Genomic DNA, 8,055 nt, shown 5'->3' on the forward strand with positions numbered 1-8,055 from the left:
TATACCAGTAGCTGGTACAATAATTGGAGGTGTAGTTGGTGGAGTATTTGGTACAATGGGAGGAGTTATTTTCGGCTCAGCCATTGGTGTGGCTGTTGCAAGAAAAAATGAAAAAACCAAGAAATTAAACTAAACCAATATCACTTCTTTGTTGTACTGACTGTTGTTGTTTAACAACACACTTAATTTATTGTTTACTGTTTATTGTCATCTATATTCTTCAAAAAATGTGAAATAACACAAAAGAATAATACAAAAATTTCATGAATAAAACAATAATAACATAAAACAAGTTATAGACAACAGTTCTGGGTTTGTTATTACACTCGAGGTTCATTGTGTTTGTAATAAAGATATACTTCATATTAATTATTCATATAAATCTTAATTATAGTTTTTACAGCTAGGGTGGTACTTGTTGTCAGGGGAAGTTCCAGATAAATACTCCTTATCCTAGTGATTGTAGAGTCATGGAGAACAGACCTAGCAAACAAAAGCCATTGATTACTAAACTATTAATTAGTGCAGTTAGTGGTGGCTGTTTGCAGGAGTAGTTGTGGTAGATCTGCCTAAAGTGGGCGTGGCTGCAGGAGGACTGGCTGGAGCTGTTATTGGATTTTGGTTAAGGACACAATTAAAAGACACTTGTTTTGAGAAGTAACTATTTTATTAGTTAATAATAGTTATAGAAAACAATATTTTTGAAAAGTTGATGGAACATTTCAATTTTTTCATTTGATTATTTAAATAATATATTATACATAATATGTCAATATAATTATTATCTTCATTAATAGACTCTAATATGGTAATAGATACTACCTCTAGTTCACATATTGGAGTAAATGTTAGAAGTCAGTGCAATTTAGTAACAATAATGATTATTACTAACATGAAATCATCAACATGTACATGATTCAGCTCATAAGAAGAAAATTCACAATTCCAATATTGTATAATAGTTAATATATGACATGAAAAATTAATCAGTTTTTTGATTCTTGAGTTTTCATTTTCATTTTATGCATTTATTGTGGCAGCTAGTACTCCCAAAAACAATGTTATATGTGTTGATGAAATAAACAAGTAAGTAACATTGTTAATAGATTTCCTCTTGTTATTACAACCACTATACTAATGGTTGATCCAACAACCAGTCCTCCTCCCAAACCACAAATTATACCTCCAATTATTGTACCAGCCACAGGTACAACAGACCTCAATGTCGCACCAGCTGCTATGCCATTTACAACACCAACTTCTGTACCAACTCCAATAATGTATAACATAATATACAGTGTGTGTTACATAAGAACAATGCTAAAATAAACTAGAACATTACCAGTAGTAGTGTTAGATATAGACAAGTATTACAACTAGGATAGACTATAACATTTAACAAGAAATCATCTTATCTCTCACTACCCTACTTGTTAACTATGTAGCGCTCATAATGGTGCTTAAGAACACCTCACAATCAAACTGAAAGTGAATGTTGTAATGTTATAATTTATAAGTATTAGTTATAAGTTATAGTAAATTTTTTTCCATCCTTCTAATATTAATTTTATCAGCAAAAGAATGTTTGATTATTATAATGAGTTTGGTATATTGAGGGGTCCTCTCTCAATTAATTTCTTTGTCTTATATTTCTTATGACTTTCTCTATTCTTCTCTCTCACAGGAGGAGGCCCCTCTTGTAATTTCAAGAAATAATGAGAATAATATTTATGCATTAGACCATGCATTCCTTTGCCATGGTAAACGAATACGTTGAGATATGTACCCTTCCCTATAAATGACTCTGCTACATGAAGATTAACAGGGTCTGCCCCATATACTTCAACAGCTCGTCTCTGAGTATCTTGTAACGTCTATAATGATGTCAATATGATGTCATGGTGATGTAATTGTGACTTACTGCTTTTAACAAATTTGGCTCTTTTTTTTTGACTAAATTCCCTTTGAATTACTGCTTCAGGGCCCTCATACCTCGTATCTATGGCAACCACATCTATAACATCATTATGACATCATGAACTAACCAGCTTAGCTACTAAGTTCAATTTTTGTGGACTTGTTTTAACTTGTCTTAAGATCCATAAAACTCCTATATATACCAAATATTGTAATAACTTCCAAATATGGTAATGATTTCAATTATGATACATAATTGTGATGATAACTTCCATATATGATAATAATTATAATTAGATGTACTTACTCTAGTTTGTGGTTGACTGTTGTTTGAAGGAGTACTCGACGAGAGTTGGGTAAGACAATGACAAACTATGAAAGGAGAATGAATACATCATGTGACAATCACGTGATGTTGCCATCATATAATATAACATTCTATTATGCAAATCCATTCAATTATTACCTCATTAGATAACAAGGCTCTCTTCTTATTTCTGTTATCAGGAACTTGTTTTAAGACCAGCCATTAGTAAACCACGTGGTAAAATCTTAATTAACTTAATTAATTAGTTTTTAAAATAACTAAGGGTTTAAAATAACTGACCACGTCTTTGATATTTCATATCATTTTCAATATGTCTGTAAGTTCATTATAATATATACTTAAATAGATATATTTTATTTATTGTAGTTCTATGAAAATGAGCTATTAGAGATATAGAAGAAATGTTTAAATTATTATTGACTACAGGACAAAACAACTTAGTTGTTGTTTTGTAGTAGAACAAAAACTTTTAATGATTGGATGGAAACAGGTTACAATTCGGTAATATTTTTATCAGCTATCTGTACTCTTTTTATCACAGTGACATGTAACAAATGCAATTACAGCAACAGTAAGACACGGACTAGTAGTGTGTGCTTGTATTGAAATACATGTTAGTAATGATGATTAAGAGTGATACTCGATATTATGTTAAACAGGGTAACAAGAAAATCAACCTTCAGGACTTGATTTTTGATGAGTTAGATAATTCAGACAATATTCTAGACTACATTTGTGAAGGTATGCACCTATAATCCTGTTATTTGACAAGATCAGTCATAGATTTGTCCCTAACTTAAGTATAATATAAATTTAGGTATGGAAGCTGTGGTGAGTCCCTCTTTAGACTATTGATGTAACAAAACATGCCAACCTTTATGTATTCACATAACAAAGACTTCAACTTGTTAGTCAAACATATTGTAAACAAATAACATTTATGACATCAATTGTTATATTTAATAGAACTGAGTGCCAGTTGTTGAAATACAAGTATAACAATTAGATAAGATGTATGTAGCTAACACATACATCAGTATATGACACTGTATGTATGTTTATTTGTATGTACTATTCAGAAAACTACATTAAAAGTAAGCAGTACCATTTATAAAACTTGTCTGGGATAGTGAAATATCAGAATAGACACTACTCTTCATTATACTCTCCACAGAAAACAATACTTGATGGTTCTATATCAGTAACACTAATGTATGTGCAAAATTGTATTTGTACAATCAAATCACAGGTTACTCTTGTTAATACAGCAAAATCATTCAACAAGATCTATTTTCTATCAATCAGATGAATTTACAAAATGTACATGCACTTTTTCATACCTAAAATGTAAAACTGCAGGCAGTAGAAAAACAACACACAGTCTATGTCATCTATTATATGTCTCACTACCTAACAGATGAGATGAATACTATCTGTATACTATATGGTCAGTCTGAAGAAAATGATTTCAGGTCATTCATGAGTATAGGACATCATAACGCAAAGGTATAACAAACTACCAAAGATCGGACATTGTCCCTTCACAAGATCAGTGTACAATTGAGAAGTTAATATTAGAAGTACCTGAAGATCTTACATCTACTAACGAGAGAGATAAATGGAGCCTCACCTCTTTCTTTATCTCCACTTCCAGAGGGAGTTGACCCCTGTCCCTTGTTGCTACTGATAATATAGATTTATTATATCCAAAACTGTTTGACTGGTATTTTTAACTTTGCCCTTATAACTTATATTTATCTGGCTTTCTCTTGATGTACCATTGCACTTTTTAAAAGCTTAAAAGTTATGCCACCATTTCTTTATAAAATTGAGACATAAATAATGAATGTCCATTTCTGTATTAAACTGTTGTTATATAAACAGTCTTAGGTTGACCCTATATAATTAGCTAATTATAGCTACGACAAGGTAAGTCAATAGCCATTAAACGAAGAAAGTTATCCAAAGCTGGAGGACTTGACGAACTAAAGGAGCTGTTATAAATTTAGATAATGAAGAGTGTTTAGGTAATGATTTTTATTTTTTTTAAGCCCTATAAATTAAGATATGATAAAAATATTATAATTAGTAATGTTGTTCTAGTTTGGTTAAGTAGAACTAATTGTCAACAGTCTTTTTAGTTCATCGATGATAGCAATCATATTCATCGGTTCCGTTAATGAGATTCATAAGCGTACACAGTGCCGCCCCACAAGAGCATGAAGACAAAATCGTAAGTACATATAAAAGGAAATGAAAACCAGCTTGGATAGGTTGTGTTGTGGGCCAGCGTTCTGCAATGCATCAGACCTCTGAGATGGTTACCAGCATGCTCTACGGAGTATCCGAAAGGCCGACTAGGATAGGGCTGGTAGTCTCCCTTTAAACGAGAAGAGGCTGGTTGTATTGTGGTTCCCGGTTCCTGAATGCGATATTCCCTAAGAGCTTGGAATCCCGTACGGCTGGTTTTAAGTTAGGGCGATGCTCCAGCCAGGATTACCTCGCGAAAGACGAGGGTTACCAAGCCAGGTGGCGGGTCCCAGCTAGCAATAGCAGGGAATCCTGGAGCCTAAGTGGAAGCCTGAGTGGGTGAGCGAGTAGGAATCGTTTGGGCAAACACAAACATGTTTTTTTTTTTTTTAAATAAATCTGAACTTTATTTTAAACTACAAGAAATGATTTAAAGCTGTCAACAAAATCAGTAAAGCTGTCAAAAAATTCGTGAAAATGTTCTATATTGTCAATAATTTTTAAATTGGTTTGATGGGGTTAATAGATACATTGATTGAAATCCTGATATTCAGAAGCTTCATAAAAAATTAAAGACATGATATTTAAGATACATAAGAGCAAGCGTAGTAAAACCACGTGGTAAAATCTTAATTAACTTTAATTAATTAATTTTAGAGATAACTAAGGGTTAAAATAACTGACACGTGTTTTGATATTTCATAACTCGTTCTTATTGTCAATATGTCTGTAAGTTCATTATAATAAATACTTAAAATATATTTTTATTTATTATAGTTCTATAAACGTGATGCTATTAGAGATATAGAAAGAGAATGTCAGAAAAATGGAAAGATACAAGAGTATTTGAGTTTAGATGCCCCTAAGGTAATTTGTAATTAATATGCTCACTTATTTAATCTCACAATTAGCCAGGAGATAAGGGGCCAGAGTTTTGATCACAAAAACAAATATTTTGTGACATTTCCTTATCCCTACATGAATGGACAACTTCATTTAGGGACATACTTTTACCATCTCCCAGGTAACAGTACTCTATTATATATAATAATATATATATATTATCTATATATTTTACCATGACAACACAACTTTCTCATTTCTCAGGCTGAGGTAAGTGATAAATATAAATTTCATGGTTGCTATGGTAACTGTTTTAGTTTTCCATTGGTTACCAACGATTGAAAGGGAAGAGATGTTTATTTCCATTTGGTTTTCATTGTACTGGAATGCCTATTAAAGTAATTATGCTTTGTTTGATCATGTGATTGTCATGTGACATGTAGGCCTGCGCTGATAAATTAAAACGTGAAATATCAGAATATGGGTTTCCACCTCAGTTCCCTGAGATATCTCAGGAGAAAGAGGAGATATCACAACCTGATCCTGCAGATCCTACCAAGAGAGTAAAGAAAGTGAGTTACGCCATTCAAAATCTGGTCTTATAAACTGGTTGTACAGGTTAAGAGTAAGTGGCAACTAAAGGAGGCGATGCTGTCTACCAGTTGGGGTATCATGAAAAGCTTTGGTCTTTCAGATAATGATATAACTTAAGTAAATGTTATCACATGATAGTCACATGGTTATCACATGTTCAATATAGTTTTTTGCTGATGCTAGTTACTGGGTTGGAGTACTTCCCTCCAATAGCTAAAGAAGACTTGTCAGCTCTTGGACTTAAGGTATTTACAGGGAATGGTACGTGGGTAGTCCCTCTTGTCCTTCCTCCTATGTAGGTAGACTGGCGTAGATCCTTTATTACTACTGATGTTAATCCTTACTATGACTCCTTTGTGAGGTGGCCATTTTTTAACTTTAAAAGATCGTGGAAAAATAAATTTGGAAAGAGGTATATGCTTTGAAAGTTGTTTCATCTCCCTCTCCTTCCCCCCCCCCTCTCTCTCCCCCTCCCCTCCCTTCCTAGGCACACAATATTTTCTCCAATGGACAATCAATCAACCTATTATGGATCATGACAGAGCATCGGGTGAAGGAGTAGGCCCCAGGAATATACACTAATTAAAATGAAAGCAATTGAACCATTCCCTGAGAAACTCAAGTCAGTCAACAGACTATCACATGGACATTCATATACACACGCATGCTATATTCAGATCATATCTGGTCAGTCATGTATTTTGGTAGCAGCTACATTACGTCCAGAGACAATGTACGGTCAGACAAACTGTTGGATTCATCCTGAGCTACATATATTGCATATAAAGTGAAGTCTGGTGATGTCTATATCAGTACTGAGGCGGCTGCCCTTAACATGGCATATCAAGAGTTTACAGATGAGTTTGGTAAATATGTACCACTATTCATTTGAAAGTACAGGTATGGAGTATGGAGTTATTGTGGTATGGGATTGAGTCTGCTATAGGATATTATGGGTCTACCTCTCAAAGCTCCCTGACATCATATGATGTCTCTAACATTACCTATGTTAACTATCAAAGAAGATAAAGGTTGGATCATGTGATGATTACATGACTTTAAGTTCCTTTCATCTTTAGGTACTGGGATAGTGACATCAGTCCCTTCAGACGCTCCTGATGATTATGCAGCTCTTAGAGACTTGAAGAAAAAGAAGGTCCTTCTCATAGCTATGCATATTTTTTATTTTAACATTCTTTTTATTTAGCCTTCAGAGAAAAATATGGAATTAAAGATGAAATGGTCTTACCTTTTGATCCTGTAAGGTTGAGTCTCAGTCTCATTTTATGTTCTCATTCCCATCCAGGTACCAATTATAAATATTCCTGATCTCGGAGATCTATCTGCAGAGGTAGCCTGTAATCAGATGAAAGTAAATCCAAAATGATCGAGCTCAACTTGATAAGCTAAGGAACTCACTACATGAAAGGATTTTATGAGGAGTAAGTCACATGACTTGAATATACTATCATATGATCTGTCATGTGATTTAGGTATTGACTGTAGGAGTATATAAAGGAGAGAAAGGTGCAGGCTGCAAAGAAGAAAGTCCAACAGTTAATGGTGGACAATGAGGAGGGCTGTCCTTTATCAAGAACCAGAGAGAACTGTTATATCACGATCTGGTGATCGCTGTGTTTGTAGCACTTGTGATCATGGGTTAATAATGATGTCAATAGATGTCATTAGGGGGGGGGGGAAGTATTTGATAGGTATTAGATTATGGAGAAGGGGGATGGAAAGATTCAGGACAAAGGAAACATTAAAAAGGAACTTAGAGTGTGAGTAAACCCCTAGGTTAATAAAATAATAATAAAAACTCTAATAATTATATACATTTTTAGGTTTTCAGATGATGTTCGTAACCACTTTGAATCCACTCTGGACTGGTTACACAGCACGCTTGTTCCCGTTCCTATGGTCTGGGTACTAAGATCCCTTGGGATGAACAATATCTCATAGAGGTTTATCTGACTCTACAATCTACATGGCATATTATACAATAGCTCATTTATTACAAGGGTTTGGTCAATATCAATCTCCAAGTTGCACCTGTGTAAATCAGTAACATCCTCTTAGATCACAGTATGATCATATGAGTGGTCCAGAGACCTGAGCAATGA

General features: G+C 33.8%; 1 pseudogene; it reads left to right on the top strand.

Moving 5' to 3' along the window:
- The first annotated feature begins 1,137 nt into the window (after nucleotides 1-1,137).
- On the top strand, nucleotides 1,138-7,954 carry LOC121366592 (annotated as a pseudogene).
- The last annotated feature ends 101 nt before the right edge of the window (nucleotides 7,955-8,055 follow it).

The sequence above is a fragment of the Gigantopelta aegis genome, unplaced genomic scaffold (genome assembly GCF_016097555.1).
Source record: "Gigantopelta aegis isolate Gae_Host unplaced genomic scaffold, Gae_host_genome ctg6327_pilon_pilon, whole genome shotgun sequence".
Lineage (NCBI taxonomy): Eukaryota > Metazoa > Mollusca > Gastropoda > Neomphalida > Peltospiridae > Gigantopelta > Gigantopelta aegis.